The 15,440-nt window shown below is 42.3% G+C and overlaps 1 non-coding gene across 1 annotated transcript; it reads left to right on the top strand.

The window, feature by feature from the left end:
* Positions 1-11,470: 11,470 nt before the first annotated feature.
* TRNAI-GAU (transfer RNA isoleucine (anticodon GAU)) lies at positions 11,471-11,542 on the top strand. Its single transcript has one exon. It is a non-coding gene; the product is annotated as a tRNA-Ile (tRNA).
* Positions 11,543-15,440: the final 3,898 nt, after the last annotated feature.

Below are 15,440 nucleotides of genomic sequence, written 5' to 3'. Positions count from 1 at the left end.
GTGCACACTTTCCCAGGACTCTCGCCAGACTTGTGGGTGGCTGCCTTATTTACCTGTGACAAGGCCAAGCACAGCTCATGCCCCCTTTGTCTGAGCCTGCTGACAAGGCTGGACACAGCCCCTCCAGCTTCCTGGTCTTTGTCTCATGATTGATCAGCTGAGGTTAGAACCGTTTGTCCCCCGAAACTAGCTAACCACAGAGAAAAACATTTCCTGGTCTGACAACTGATTGAAACTTGCCCTGCTTGCAAAACAACCTGACTGTAAATCGCCTTATCTGTAGCTTATTTATTCTCCTTTGCTTCCCATTAAAGGGAAGCAAAACAACCCCTCTCCCCGCCCCCCGCCGCGGAGACATTCTGATCCTGAGATCTTTTTATTGCAATAGCCTGAACACGATCAGTCTTCATATTCATTTGTTTTCCTCCTTCAGCTTTACTGAGATATGATTGACTGTTTCTTGCCTTTGACAAGCTGCCCAGGCTTTACTGAACCTCTAATATACTTGCGGGGATGGGGGCAGCAGAGATAACTATGATTCTCTTCTCTCAGAGCTCATTATGGAATTGAGAAAAGATCCATAGATCAAAGGAATCCTTGTACCTGGCAGACTGTAAAAAGTGCTCAGCTAGGTGAAGAGTACCCAGATAACGGTACAGATGGAAAGAGGACTTTACCTGGGGAATATGAAATTTAAAATGGGTGTGGAAGAGCAATGGGGTCTCCTGCTAGCTGTACTGAGGCCTGAACTGGGAGAGTTCTCTTTTATTATTATTAATAAAAAGGTTTTTTTGGCCACACCATGTAGCATGTGGAATCTTAGTTCCCTGGCCAGGGATTGAACTCATGTCCTCTGCATTGGAAGTGCAGAGTCTTAACCACTGGACCACCAGTGAAGTCTCTGAGCTGTGTTTGTGTGTGCTAAGTCACTTCAGTTGTGTCCAACTCTTTGTTATCCAATGGACTGTAGCCTGCCAGGCTCCTCTGTCCATGGGATTCTCCAGACAAGAATACTGGAGTGGGTTGCCATGTCCTCCTACCCTGAGCTGGGAGAGTTCTAATTCCACCTTGCATCAGCTTTTCTCAGGTCATCCCAAGTAAACACATGATTGGAGTAAACCTAGTGTCCTTGACACGCAAATATAGCTTCAAAAAAAGTCTTCTGGCTCCTATTGCAACCAGACTTCTTCTTTCCATAGAGCAGATTAGTGGCAGATGCTGTCTGCTTTCAAGAGTCTGAAAGCTACCAGAGTAGGCAGCATGAAACCAGCTGACATGGGGAACATAGAGTCCACCCAGCCTCAGAGAAGTGATAAAGGGACTGAGGGAAGGTAATTTACACAAACCCAGTCTGGTCCTGCTGGAGGAAAGTGGATTGAATGGAATCATCAATTAGTGGTTCATCATGGCTCCAACCTGGCCTTCCCAGGTGGTGGTAGTGGAAAAGAACCCGCCGGCCAATGTAGGAGACATAAGAGACGGTTTCAGTTCCTGGGTCAGGAAGATCTCCTGGAGGAGGGCATGGCAACCCACTCCAGTATTCTTGCCTGGAGAATCCCATGGACAGAGGAGCCTGGTGGGCTACAGTCCATCAGGTCACAGAGCATCAGACATGACAGAAGCAGCTTGGCATGCACGCACGCACATGGCTTCAGCTTCACCTTAGTATACCTGGGCTCAGATAGCAGCAAGTGGTTGGTTTCCCTCCTTTCAAGCTTGAGGATGGGGGGAAGGGGAGATAAATGGCCAAACAAAACTGGATTGCAGAGTGTAGTCTATCACAGCTTCCAGGGAATCATAAAGGGCACTGTCTTTGTTATAAATCACAAATATGCATGAACTTAAATGCACATTACAGTAGCTGAAGCCTGGCCTAAATTGGTGCATTTTGTTTCAATAGCATTTGATTATTCTTGTGATGTTATTATTATGATCATAGCTGTTGCAATTTGCCAGTATATAGAGACGACTTGTCTGGAGAGAGGCAGCTTGAAATCAAGAATAACAGAGATGATTTGCCGTGAGTACCCATTTGGAGGGCAAATGGGCCGGCAGCATTCCATTTCAGGAAGCTTACTCAGTGTGTTTGGGAGAGCCTGGCATGTCCCACTAGGGATAAAGGTGCCATGGAAAGAGAATTATCCTTAAAGTCAAGCCTTGAAGAGCAGCAGGATCTTGTATCCAAGAAACTTAGCCCTGCCCTCAGGATGCAGTTTTTGAACACTGTTCATCAAACCAGTGCTACCAGATCTCTGCATACCCTGTTCCCTCTGTAGAGAAAGCCCTCTTCTTTCTCTCTAAAGCTTCGTCCACTTGGTGAACTGTCTTCCTTCAAAAAAGAGCATCCCATCATTAGACTTTCCCCTGGTCTCTCTGGGTATAGCAGATGACTAAGGACAACCATCCACATTTATTAATACCACACATAAGGTAGTCTGGTGTTAGCAGGGTTCACTTATCACAGAATTATTTACCTATTTGTGTGTGTGTTAGTCGCTCAGTTATGTCTGACCCTTTGCAGCCACGTGGAGTGTAACTTGCTGCCAGACTCCTCTGACCATCGAATTCTCTAGGCAAGAATACTGGAGTGGGTTGCCATTCTCTTCTCCAGGGGATCTTCCTGACCCAGGGATCAAACCTGAGTCTGCTGCTTTGCAGGTGGATTTTTTACATCTGAGCCACCAGGGATGCTCTATTTGTTTATTTGCTGACCAAACTTTTTTTTTTATTATTTTTTTCTCACACCTTCAGGAGGTGTGAGTAAAAAAGACGTTAAAAAAAAAAAGAAGTTTGGTTAGGGTTAGGTGTGAGTAAAAAAGACATTAAAAAAAAAAAAAAAGTTTGGTTCCAAGTATGAGATAGCAGAAATTTGTGGTGATGATGAGGGGTCTTCCCCAGGACCTCAGGAGACAGGAGATGGAAGACATGGCAACAGTTCTCCATTTAGACCTAGAGCTGGACATGGGGTTTCCAGTGGATCCAGAACAACCTGTCACATTCCCTCTGCTCTGTGACTGAGTCTGCACCATGGCAGCTGTACAACCCACTGGGACATCATCATCCCTTGGGTCAGGTGCAGTGTTTCAGGTTGGATGGAAAATAATCACCTCTTCAAGCTGCCTGGAATCATTCTTGTTGCTACCGTTTCAGGGGAAAGCCATAACAGCATTTCTGAGAGGAGAGTGGTTGCTTCCTTTTGTTGTTACCAGATATTTTTTACTGACTTTTTTTTTCCAGCATGCTTTCTCACCAAACTTTCTGTTCAGTTCAGTTCAGTTCAGTCGCTCAGTCGTGTCCAACTCTGTGACTCCATGGACTTCAGCACACCAGGCTTCCCTGTCCATCACCAACTCAAACTCATGTCCATCGAGTCAGTGATGACATACAACCATCTTATCCTCTGTCTTCCCCTTCTCCTCCTGCCTTCAATCTTTCCCAGCATCAAGGTCTTTTCCAAGGAGTCAGTTCTTCACATCAGGTGGCCAAAGTATTGAAGTTTCAGTTTCAGCATCAGTCCTTCCAATGAATATTCAGGGTTGATTTCCTTTAGGATTGACTGGTTGGATCTCCTTGCAGTCCAAGGGACTCTCAAGAGCCTTTCCCAACACCACATTTCAAAAGCATCAATTCTTCGGCACTTAGCTTTCTTTATAGTCCAACTCTCACATCCATACATGACCACTGGAAAAACCAAAGCCTTGACTAGATGAACTTTGGTGGCAAAGTAATGTCTCTGCTTTTTAATTTGCTGTTTAGGTTGGTTATAGCTTTTCTTCCGAGGAGCAAGTGTCTTTTAATTTCATGGCTGCAGTCACCATCTGCAGTGATTTTGGAGCCCCCCAAAATAAAGTCTCTCACTGTTTCCATTGTTACCCCATCTATTTGCCATGAAGTGATGGGACCTAATGCCATGATCTTAGTTTTCTGAATGTTGGGTTTTAAGCCAACTTTTTCACTCTCCTCTTTCACTTTCATCAAGAAGCTCTTTAGTATTCTTCTCTTTCTGCCATAAGGGTGTTGTCATCTGCGTATCTGAGGTTATTGATATTTCTCCCAGCAATCTTGATTCCAGCTCCTGCTTCATCCCTTCCAGCATTTCTCATGATGTATTTTGCATACAAGTTAAATAAGCAGGGTGATAATATACAAACTTGAAGTACTCCTTTCCCAATTTGGAACCAGTCTGTTGTTCCATGTCCAGTTCTAACTGTTGCTTCTTGACCTGCATACAGATTTCTCAGGAGGAAGGAGGCCGAAGGAAAAGTGTTGGTGGCTCCCTGGGAACCCAGGCACTTCCATCAGAGGAATCTGAGTCCAGCTCAACTGAACTCTCAGATGCGTTTTCTTTGGATACAACACAAGACAGTGAACAGGAAACTGGTGATTTTCTAAAATGGCAGAGTAGAAGCACATGCGCTCATCTTTCTGTTCAGGGAGAGACACAACTGAAGTCCATTGCTGATTAAATTTGTGTCTGATTAATAAATAACAACTATTCGGATCAAAACAAAACAAAACTGGACTTCCCTGATGGTCCAATGGTTAAGAATCCATCTTGCAGGGGACACAAGTGTGCTCCCTGGTCAGGAAATTAAGATCCAACATGCTGAGGAGCAACTAAGTCCAAGCCACAGCTACTGAGCTCACATGTCACAACTAGAGAGTCTGTGTGCTGTGACTCTCAGAGCAGCCAAATAAATAAGTAAATACATTTATTTAAAAAACAAGAGGTCTGTGTGGTTCCCCTTCATATCCACCACATAGTGTTGGCCCATGAGGACACTCGGTAAATACTGGTTGAATACATTTCTTCCTCGGTATAATAAAAATCCTCATAACTTTGTGGCAAGGATCAAGCAAAATTCTAAGTATTAAAGTTCTGGTAATGAAGTAAACACAAAACATTTCTGTAATCTCCTAACTGGATAAGAAGAATCTGGATGAGAAATCACAACACTGCTCACAAACCCAGCTGGTGTCTGTCAATCCTGCTGCTGCTGCTGCTGCTAAGTCACTTCAGTCGTGTCCGACTCTGTGTGACCCATAGATGGCAGCCCACCAGGCTCCCCCGTCCCTGGGATTCTCCAGGCAAGAACACTGGAGTGGGTTGCCATTTGCTTCTCCAATGCATGAAAGTGAAAAGTGAAAGTGAAGTTGCTCAGTTGTGTCCGACTCTTAGCGACCCCATGGACTGCAGCCCACCAGGCTCCTCCATCCTTGGGATTTTCCAGGCAGGAGTACTGGAGTGGGGTGCCATTGCCCTCTCCGGTCTGTCAATCCTAGTCTTTGAGAATCCAGAGCTCCTACTTCACTGGATTAGCAGAAAAAGACAATCCCATCTTGTGAGTCAGAAAGGGAAAGGTGTTGCCATAAAAAAAGAGCAAAGCATGGAGATGTAGTGAATGGCAAGATAGAGTGATGCTTTGAGACAAAACCTACCCATCAAAAATTGTTTGTTGGCATTGGTTTTGCCACACTATTAGAGGCTGGTTGGCCTCTGAAATCTAGGGTCTTCTCCTTCTTGGAAGGTCCAGGGGATGAGCATAGTTGCTCCCTGGCACTCGCTCCTTCAACAGGATGGAGGGAAACACAGGGCATCAGGAAGGGCAGAGAAAGACACCCAGGGGAGCAGGCGAGCCATATAAGACACAAACCTCGCTCTCAGTGGACATATCACCTGTGGAAAGATGAGAGCAGCACAGACATAGCAAGTCAAGAGGGAAAACAATTAAGTCAACCACTACGGTGCTGAGGACTGCCGAGACATGAAATGTGTGGATGTCGGGATCTTGTGGAGTGCAGTAGCTAGAGGAGGTTTTCAGCGAAGACAGTGATCAGGGAAGGCCAGGGTGACTTAAAGAGGGGGAGCAGAAGGGAGAGGGGACGTTCTCAGCAAAGGTACTATGGGTGAGCTAGGGGCAGAAAGGGCATGATGTGTATGAAGGAGCCGAGAGGCAGGCTGGCTCGAGGTGGGGCTGGACCAGTGGGTCTAGACAGGGACACCAAGTTGCGGCATGTGGAGGCAGGCAGGCAGCTAGAGGAGGGGCCTGGCTTAGCAAGGGACAGAAGAGGCAATCATGAACTCATGCTTGGATGACTTTGACAATGTCGCTTAAAAAATGTCAGGCAAATCCCTCACTTGACTTAGTACAACTGTGTGTGTACTATTTAATACAGAATGTGTTTGCAGAAAACCTCAATGCACAGAATTATCTTGGAAGCAGAGACATATTTGCCTTGGACTCCTAGCCCCCACAGGCATTACCACTTCATTCCTCTAGGGTTAGAACCTCAGAACTAGAAGGCTCTAGGTCCCTCTAGCTACCAAACTTCACAATTTTTTAAACAGAATTGAAGCAGATGGCTCCTTTGAGACTGCCCTCTCCCCCAACAAACCCACATACCCTTTCCTTGTTTCACTGTATTCTGAACCAAATGTCAGTTTTTGATGAGGAAGTTAAGTGAAAGTAGTGAAAGTGTTAGTCACTCAGTCATGTCCGGCTCTTTTCGACCCCATGGATTGTGACCCACCAGGCTCCTCTGTCCATGGAATTTTCCAGGCAAGAATACTGGAGTGGCTAGCTGTTCCCTTCTCCAGGGGATCTTCCTGACCCCGGGATCAAACCTGGGTCTCCTGCATTGCAGGCCGATTCTTTACTGGCTGAGCCACTTTATTTAGTAAATCCTTGAGTTCAGTAAAGTATCCTTCATTGTCTGGTTTATTTCTTCCTGGCACTATGCTTCTCAACATCCCTGGTAAATTTAAGTGGAAAATATTCATGAAAAAGTCCTTTCAGCTATATGTATTCTCTAAAATCATACCATGACCCTCTCTGGGGATGCCAGCTAAGTTACTTGCTTCTTGATAACAACTTAGTAAAAAAAAAACTGCAAGGAGAATACTTATTCACTACTGCTTTTTTTTTTTTTTTTTTGCAGGAACATCTTAGTAATTAGTTTTATAATTGCTAGACCTCTGTTGGCTCCAGTAAACAACTGCTTGCCATTTTAAAGCATGGCTGAGTTATAGAGATGACTAGATGTCGACAAGTGCGAGAATTATGTGGCACCAGTGATATATAACACCTCTGGTTTCCCTCTGCATAATCGGCCAGCTCTTCCTGCTCCATCCTAACAAACTGGGAGAAGGTCTGCTCATGGGGCCAGAGAACAAGTCTCCCTTGATCACAGCCACTGGGAGAACACATTGGTTATGCTGACAAGGAAGTTACTCAGTCCTTAAATCAGAACGCCATCTTCATCCCCCGGGACAGGAAAGCAGAACTGCCATCCTTCCACTGTTCATAGACATAAGACCCATTTAAAGGACATCTCAAGGCATCTCTCAGGCACTGCTTGTGACAGTTGGATGTCACTAAAAGGAAGCTGTCAGTTTGGCACATGGGCTCATCAGCACATTTAGCACTCTGTCCTTTGGAAGGGCCAATATCATGTGAAAAATCTGAGTAACTGGAGGAGTAATCTGGGGAGTAATCTGAACAAGGAAGAGTATTTTTGCCCCTGCAGCTGACTCTTCTTTTTTGTTGTTGTTTTTTCTTTTTAAAAACCAACTTTATTGTGATTTGTCTACAATCAAATGCATGTGTTTTAAGTGTACGGTTTAACATTTTGGCAAATATATGCATCCATGTAACCATCACCATGATCAAGATACAGAACATTTTTATCACCCTTCCAAATGTTTTCATGTCCCTTTCCACTCAATGCCCCTCACTCCTAGCTCCAGGAAACCTCTGGGTTTTGTTACTATGGATTAGGTGTACCTACTCAAAATTTGTAAATGAATGGAACAATATGGCACACACTCTTTTGTTTCTGGCTTCTTTTAATCAGCCTGTGGTTTCTGAGATTCTTCCATGTTGTGCGTTTCAGTAGTCTTTTCCTTTTGTTTTTGAGTGGTATTCCATTGTATAAATGGAGAAGGCAATGGCACCCCACTCCAGTACTCTTGCCTGGAAAATCCCATGGACGGAGGAGACTGGTGGGCTGCAATCCATGGGGTCGCTGAGAGTTGGACACGACTCAGTGACTTCACTTTCACTTTTCACTTTCATGCATTGGAGAAGGAGATGGCAACCCACTCCAGTGTTCTTGCCTGGAGAATCCCAGGGACGGCAGAGCCTGGTGGGCTGCTGTCTGTGGGGTTGCACAGTCGGACACAATTGTATAAATCTAGCACAATGTATCCATTTACCTGTTGAGGGACATTTGCATTGTTTTCAGTTTTGGACTGCTATAGATGAAGTTTCTGTGAACAAATGTCTTTTTTCTAGACATACATTTTTATTTCTCCTAGGTGAGTATCTAGGAGAAGAACTACAAGATCATATGGTAAATGTAGATTTAAATTTTTAGCATATTGCCAAATGATCTCTAAAGCAATTGTACTAATTTATGTTTCCATTAGCAACACACAATGTTCCAGTTGCTCTGTATCCTCACCAACACATGGTATCATTAGCCTTTTAACTTTAGTCATTTTAGTGTATGTGAAGTGGTAATTGTGTTTCTATTTTCATGGTGACTAATAATGTTGAGCATCTTTTCATATGCTTATTGCCCATTCATGTAACTTCTTTTGTGAAATGTCTGCTTCCACTTGATCATAATTTCTTGGCTTCTTAATATATTTCTGGATTTACCTTATAAATAAAAAAATAATTAAAAAATCCATGTTCAGAAGGGATGTCTGCCTGTAGTTTTCTTTTCTTATAATATCTTTGTCATACACTGATTTTTATATGTTTATCATTTAAAAATGCAATCAAAGTTATACGTTTTCCTGCAGACACTTCTTCTTATTTTATTATTTATTTAAATTGAAGTATAGTTGAGCCACAACATTACATGTTTCAGGTGTACAACATAGTGAGTCGCAATTTTTAAAGGTTGTACTCCATTTATAGGCTTCCCTGGTGGCAAGATGGTAAAGAATCTGCCGGCAACGCAGGAGATGCAGGTTCGATCCCTGGGTTGGGAAGATCCTCTGGAGGAGGGAATGGCTACCCACTCCAGTATTAATTCCTTGGCTACCCACTCCAGTATTAATTCCTTGGACTGAGGAGCCTGGTAGGCTACAGTCTATGGGGTTGCAAAGAGTTGGACATGACTGAGCAACTGACACATATGCACTCCACTTATAGTTATCACAAAATATTGGTTATATTCCTTGTGCTGCGCATGGATTCATTGCAGATTCTTGTTTGGTTGCGTCATACATATTTTGACATGCTATTTTAATTTTCATGAATGCAACATGTTTCTCATGTTTCTCATTTCTTCTGTGATTTCTGTGACACATAGGCTATTTAGATGTATGTTATTTAATTTTTAAATACATGGAGATTTTTAAAGATATCTTTTTGCTATTAATATCTAATTTAATTGTATTTTGGTCAGAGAACATATTTTCCTTGATTTCAATTTTTCAAATGTGTTGATTCTTATTTTATGGCCTAGCATCTGATCTATTATGGTGAGTATCAGATGTGAAATTGAAAACAACGTACATTCTGCAGTTTAGGGTAGGATGTTCTGTAGATATCCATTAGGACAAGCTGGCTACAGAACAGAATAAAAGATAGGATGCTATAGCTATTCTGTTACAGCCAGAAGCAAAATCTCTTTCCTTTACATTTGAATGTACATCCCATAATTAAACCAGATTGAAACAGGTCCCCAAAGCCCTCTTGAAGCAGATGTAATACTAATCCATATTTAGAGATGATTCCTGATCCAGTGCTTTTAGCTGGTTCCTTTCTAAAAAGAATAGTTTCTTGGTATCAACATAATTTTTTTCCCACTGAAAACAAGTAAAATAGGAGGTTCAAATGATCACTTCTGGCTCCAGCACCATGTAGAACTGTGTATTAAAAAAAAATGACCAAAGAAAAGTTTACAATTTCTAGATAATATTACATTTTGTGGATAGATAATTTAATTTTATTAATAGCTATAATTCAGAAATTACTTATTACATGACAAAGGAATTGAAAATTATGGTCAAATAGGGAGTTTCTTACCTTCACCCTATATCCAGAATCCCATTAAAAATAGCTCTATTAAAATAAATTTTAAGAACCTGTCAATTAAATTAGACTGTGATCAAGTTCATTGACTAAAATATATCTTGCAATAAATGATATGGTGGCTGAGAAAAGGGAAGAAGAGACAGGAGAGAGAGGATAATACCCTATTTTTAATAAAAAGTTACTTAAGTTTAACTGCTCTAAATGATACATGCTTGTTTAAAGCAAATATAGTAACAATATTTTGTGTGTTTATAGCACACGTAAAATTAAAATACATGACAATGATAGCACGAAGGAAACGAGGGAGTAATTGCAAATACATAGTCCAGTTCAGTCGCTCAGTTGTGTCTGACTCTTTGTGACCCCATGGACTGCAGCATGCCAGGCTTCCCTGTCCATCACCAACTCCCGGAGCTTACTCAAACTCATGTCCATCAAGTTGATGATGCCATCCAATCATTTCATCCTCCATCGTCCCCTTCTCCTTCCACCTTCGATCTTTTCTAGCATCAGGGTCTTTTCCAATGAGTCAGTTCTTTGCATCAGGTGGCCAAAGTATTGGAGTTAAACACATAGTTAAGAGGTCCTTAACAAGTGTAGTTCAGCTAGATTTCTACTCACTACTTTTATTATGAATACTATGCTATGTGTATTTTACCACAGTAAAAAAATGGAAAAAATAAGAAAATTAGATGTGGGTAAATATAAGTCCCACAAAATCTTATATCATCTTAGAGTGTTTGGAGGGGGCACAGAATTTTTATTGCTATTTTCTTGGTTGCACAGATGTTCGTATGTCTTTCTTTGATTTTTCCAAAGGGCAGTATTTCTCAATATTGTCTTTTTAAAGTGAGAGCAGAAATCTGAGCACATAGTTGATTATCAAATATCACTATCTAAAAGATTCTTAATGTATTATTGAAGTAGTGTGGAATAGTCGAAAAAGTTCATTTGACTTCAGGTCAAGAAATTTGGTCTTGATATATAGTTTGTCACCTACTTGAGGGTTCTATTCCAAACACTGTAGACTTTATTAATTCATAAAGAAAGTGTGCCGGACTAGAAACCCAATGGGTTCTTTTCAGCCCTTAAAAATCTATAATTCTGATTGATCTGTGTTGCTGTGGAGATCAACCTGGGAAACCAGACTTCTGAGTTTGCCAGTGGTATAATATCAGTGAGGATAACTCCTGTTGTGAGCAACAGAAAACTAAAAACAATGCCCCACACCATCATCTTAATCTTAAGAGATGAGCTCTGTGAACATGGATGTTTACTTCACCAAGCCCAGCTGGGAATAGTATCCCACCACCTTTGCAATATTCTATTAGTTAGAAGCATGTCTCAGGTCCTGCCTGCACTCAGGGATAGTGATGAACCTTGTTAAAATTTTTACTGAGGTTCCCTTCAGTACGGCTTCCCTGGTGGCTCAGGTGGTAAAGAATCTGCCTGATATGCAGGAGACCCAGGTTCGATCCCTGGGTTGGGAAAATCCCCTGGAGAAGGGAACAGCAACTCACCACAGTATTCTTGCCTGGAAAATCCCATGGGTGGAGGAGCCTGAAAGGCTACAGTCCACAGGGTTGCACAGAGTCGGACATGACTGAGTGACTAACACTCCCTTCAGTAAGGCATTAATTCTACATTCATAAGATTGCTTCCTTTACTCTTTGCAACACTTAGGGTCAAGTTTTGGCCGTTTTTGATGGTCCCTGGAAATGGCAAGAGAACTAATCAGCTGGAGGAGACAGGAAGTTTCTGCTCAAGGCATTGTGTGGGTTTACATTTCTTGATCTCCCCTTTAAATCTAATCAGCAGTAAGCTACTGTTACTCCAACACACAGTGTTCTCAGTACTAGGGGAACACTTGTAAGTGCCCTGGGGGTATAAAGAGGCCAGGAGGAGAGGGTTCTGAAAAGGGAACAGAATGGATCTTGTTTTCAGGGACCAGGTGAGTTCCTTCAACCCAGAGACACAAAGTTCAAATTAATTTTCATACTTGATTCCCCATGAATGAAAAATACTTGAAAGCAGATAAGCAGCTATTTCATCTGGGTCAGTGATTCGAACGCTGTTTTTATTGATACAACCTGTCTATTGGAGGGTGTAGGTTTTTGGTTTGATGTATAGAAAGGATGCATTCAGCATCTAAAACTCATCATCTGGATGTTTCTAGGCTGAGGCTCCCTTAACTCCCCAAGAAGGGCAAGATGGTAGAATGGGAAGAACCCAGGGTTTTGGAGACAGATCCAGGATTTTGTTCCAGTCTGCCCTGGCTCTCTCTGTATCATTCACTGAGCAAGTTATTTCCCTGTGTTTGAGCTTCAGATCCTTCATTTGTAAGCTGGACTTAATAACATTCAAACTGAAGATCAAAAGAGTGGATACTAGTGAAAGAGTTTATAAAGTACAAGTGCTTCAAGTATGAGGTGCTATCTGATTATCCAATCATGGTAGATTTTTCACTGATGTCTTCGGTCGAGTAAAGGGATATGTTTATCTGTTGATGCTAAGATAGAAAACCATAACATCTTTGCTTGGATCGTAGAGCGCTAGGTGGTAGGACATTGATCTGCCCCAATATAGAAATGCTCATATTTCATACATTTTAAGTCTGAAAGTTTTCTGCAATGCTCTGCAAAGCTGTATAAAAAAACAAATGGATTTCAGAGAAATTGCCATAAACATGTAATGGGAGAACACATGCTGTTTGGGGGATAAAATTTTACTTGTTGATGGACAAAAATTATATGCAAACACTGCAGGAAGCTATGTATAACATAGAAGTTTTTAACCGTGAAATGTTAGCAGAATTTACCCTCTTGATTCCAGAAAGTTTTTCCTTTGATCACAGAAGCAAGACAGGCCAAGAATGAGAGCTCTACTGATTTTCTCCCATGGGACCACGGTGTTTCTTGATAGTTGAAAAAGGGAATCTTGTGACTTCCCTGGAGGTCCAGTGGTTAAGACTCCATGCTTCCAATGCAAGGGAATTCCATGGATTTGATCCCTAGTTGGGGAACTAGGATATTTGATGCTGTGTGGTGTGGCCAAGGTAAAAGAAAATAAAAGAAAAAGGGATTCTTTAATATCCCCCCTCCTTGCTTTTGTTCTAGTTTCTGATGAATTTGGCCACAGAAAAGTAGTATATCTTGCTGTCTTTGGATAGAACTGATTTCAGCACGAGTTAAAGAATTCACCCTAGAGAAAAAGTAAGATGACGAGAGAAGAATCCGATTAGGATAATTTTCTTCATTCCAGTGTGGCTGAGACTAGGGCCTTCCTGCCAGCACATCCTCTGTGTCTTTGTCCAGTTGATTTTTAAATAACTTGGGTGATTGGTCTCATTAATTTTCTTGGAAGCTCAATCTACCATGTACTGGACCTGATGCTGAGGAAGTTCTTCTTGACATAGTATAGTTGTGTACAGTTTCTTCATACATTTTTCCCTTTTCGGTTCCATTCTGTAAGGAAATCATTGAGAGTTAAAAAAAGAGAAAAGAAAGTAGTTAGGAGACAGACTGGGTAGGTGAGCAAGAGTTGCTGGCTGGGAAGAGGAGGAGAGGAAGTGGGTTGTGCCAGGAGGTGCCTGAAGAAAGGGCAAGAGGAGGGAGACGGTCCTCAGGGATGAACCAAAAAAGGCGGCGGGGGTTCAGAAGCAGCAGCAAAGTTTCCTTCTTAATTTTGAGCTCTCTCTAAGCTGAGGTGTGCCTCAAGACACCGCTTTCACTTATCTTTTTGGATTTGCTCAATTTTTAGGTTGCTAACTTTAAATGGATACTGAATTATTGCCCAAACTCCATAGCTGTCCATGTTAGCTGGCATAACCCAAGGTTCGAACACCTGTCCCTGAAGAGCTGGGAGTGAGGGTAAGGAAGTACCAGCTACCCTCTTCCACGTGGGAACTTGACCTGACCCACGCCCCGCTCCCTAGGTCACCTCCCCAGTTACTCCATGATCGAGCTCCAGCTTACGGGGTAGATCTCTGAAGGAAGCACAGGAAGGCAGGCGTACAGCACACAAGAGAGCTCTACTTTCTCCAGAGCCAAAGCAGAGCCGGGTTCACCCCATCTGGGCAGTCAAGGGCAGAGATTCCAGGAAGATGTTGAGAGTATAAAAGCCTCCCCTGACAGTTTTAAGGTTCTCCTGTAGAAAGACATACACACCTTTGAGAGATATTCAAAGAACTATTTTGTATCGGTCAGATGCAAGCCTACTTTGAACATTCATGCCTTGCTCCACTCTTCGTAGATACTGCCCCACAAATCCAATCGTTTCACATACCTCAGTGACTCACCATTGTTCCTGAAATAAAATTCAAGATTGTCCATGTGAGCCACAAGACCTACCTGACCTGGTCCTGGTTTGGCTCCTGGGACCCGTATCTGACCAGTCTTGCCTGCATTCTAGTTACACTGATCAGCATTGTTCGGTTTTCTCAAATGTGTCACCTTTCTTGTGCTAATGGACGTCCAGATGCTCTCTCCCCATCTCCACCTCTCACACCATTTGCTTAATCAAAGAAAACTCTGGCCACTTCCATTCCTGGACTAGTTTGTATCCCTGTCCCTCACCTGAGCTCTCCCAGGACTCTACCTCCAGAGCAGGTATAATTTGACACACAATCACACAGGTGCACAAGCGAACATGTCCACTGCACTGCACTGTAAACTCAAAGAAGACAGCGACCTTGTCTGCTTTGCTCACCACTGTATCCCCTGGACCTTTGAATTTCTGTCCTTTCTGGAATCTTACTCCTTCCTGTAGGAAGAATGTGTAGGTTACAGCCCATGCTCAGTGACAAGCCTACTTGTAGAAAGGTATGACCCTTCTGGAAATGGCCAGAGATTAACCACCAGGATCCAGAGACCTGTGGGTGGACTGGTCAAAGTAATTAGAACAATTAACACCAACTGTTTAAACTGAGTAAAGGAAACCTTTTCCATTTGGAAACTAATTTGCTGCTGGTTTAAGTCATCAAAGCAACACTCCAAGAGTCTCAAAAGTACCTTCTGGTGGGTTCCCAGGTTTATTAAACACATGCCCAGAAACACACACCACTCCATGCATCTCAATCATTCTTACAAAGTAATTAACAGTCTCTTAGTATTTTATTTCCTTTCCTGTTGTGCTTTCCCTGACTTCCTAGAAATATGTATATGTATATACATATATGCATGTGTATTTTCTTTCTCTGATTTAAATTGTTAACTCATTGAAACACACCTTTGTTTCTTCCCAGAAGCCAGTGCATTGTTAAATAATACAATAATACTTAAGGATAACAACCTTGGAGTATGTCTTGGGGAAACTAAGAGGCTTTTAGATAACTTTTAATTTTTCTTATATTGTGGGTAGCTCACTGGAATATTTAAGTCCAAGTTAACT

The sequence above is a fragment of the Bos grunniens genome, chromosome 26, assembly GCF_055505025.1.
Source record: "Bos grunniens cultivar Pamir isolate PY7600 chromosome 26, Bosgru_T2T1.0, whole genome shotgun sequence".
Lineage (NCBI taxonomy): Eukaryota > Metazoa > Chordata > Mammalia > Artiodactyla > Bovidae > Bos > Bos grunniens.
This window is presented reverse-complemented; position numbering and strand designations above follow the sequence as displayed.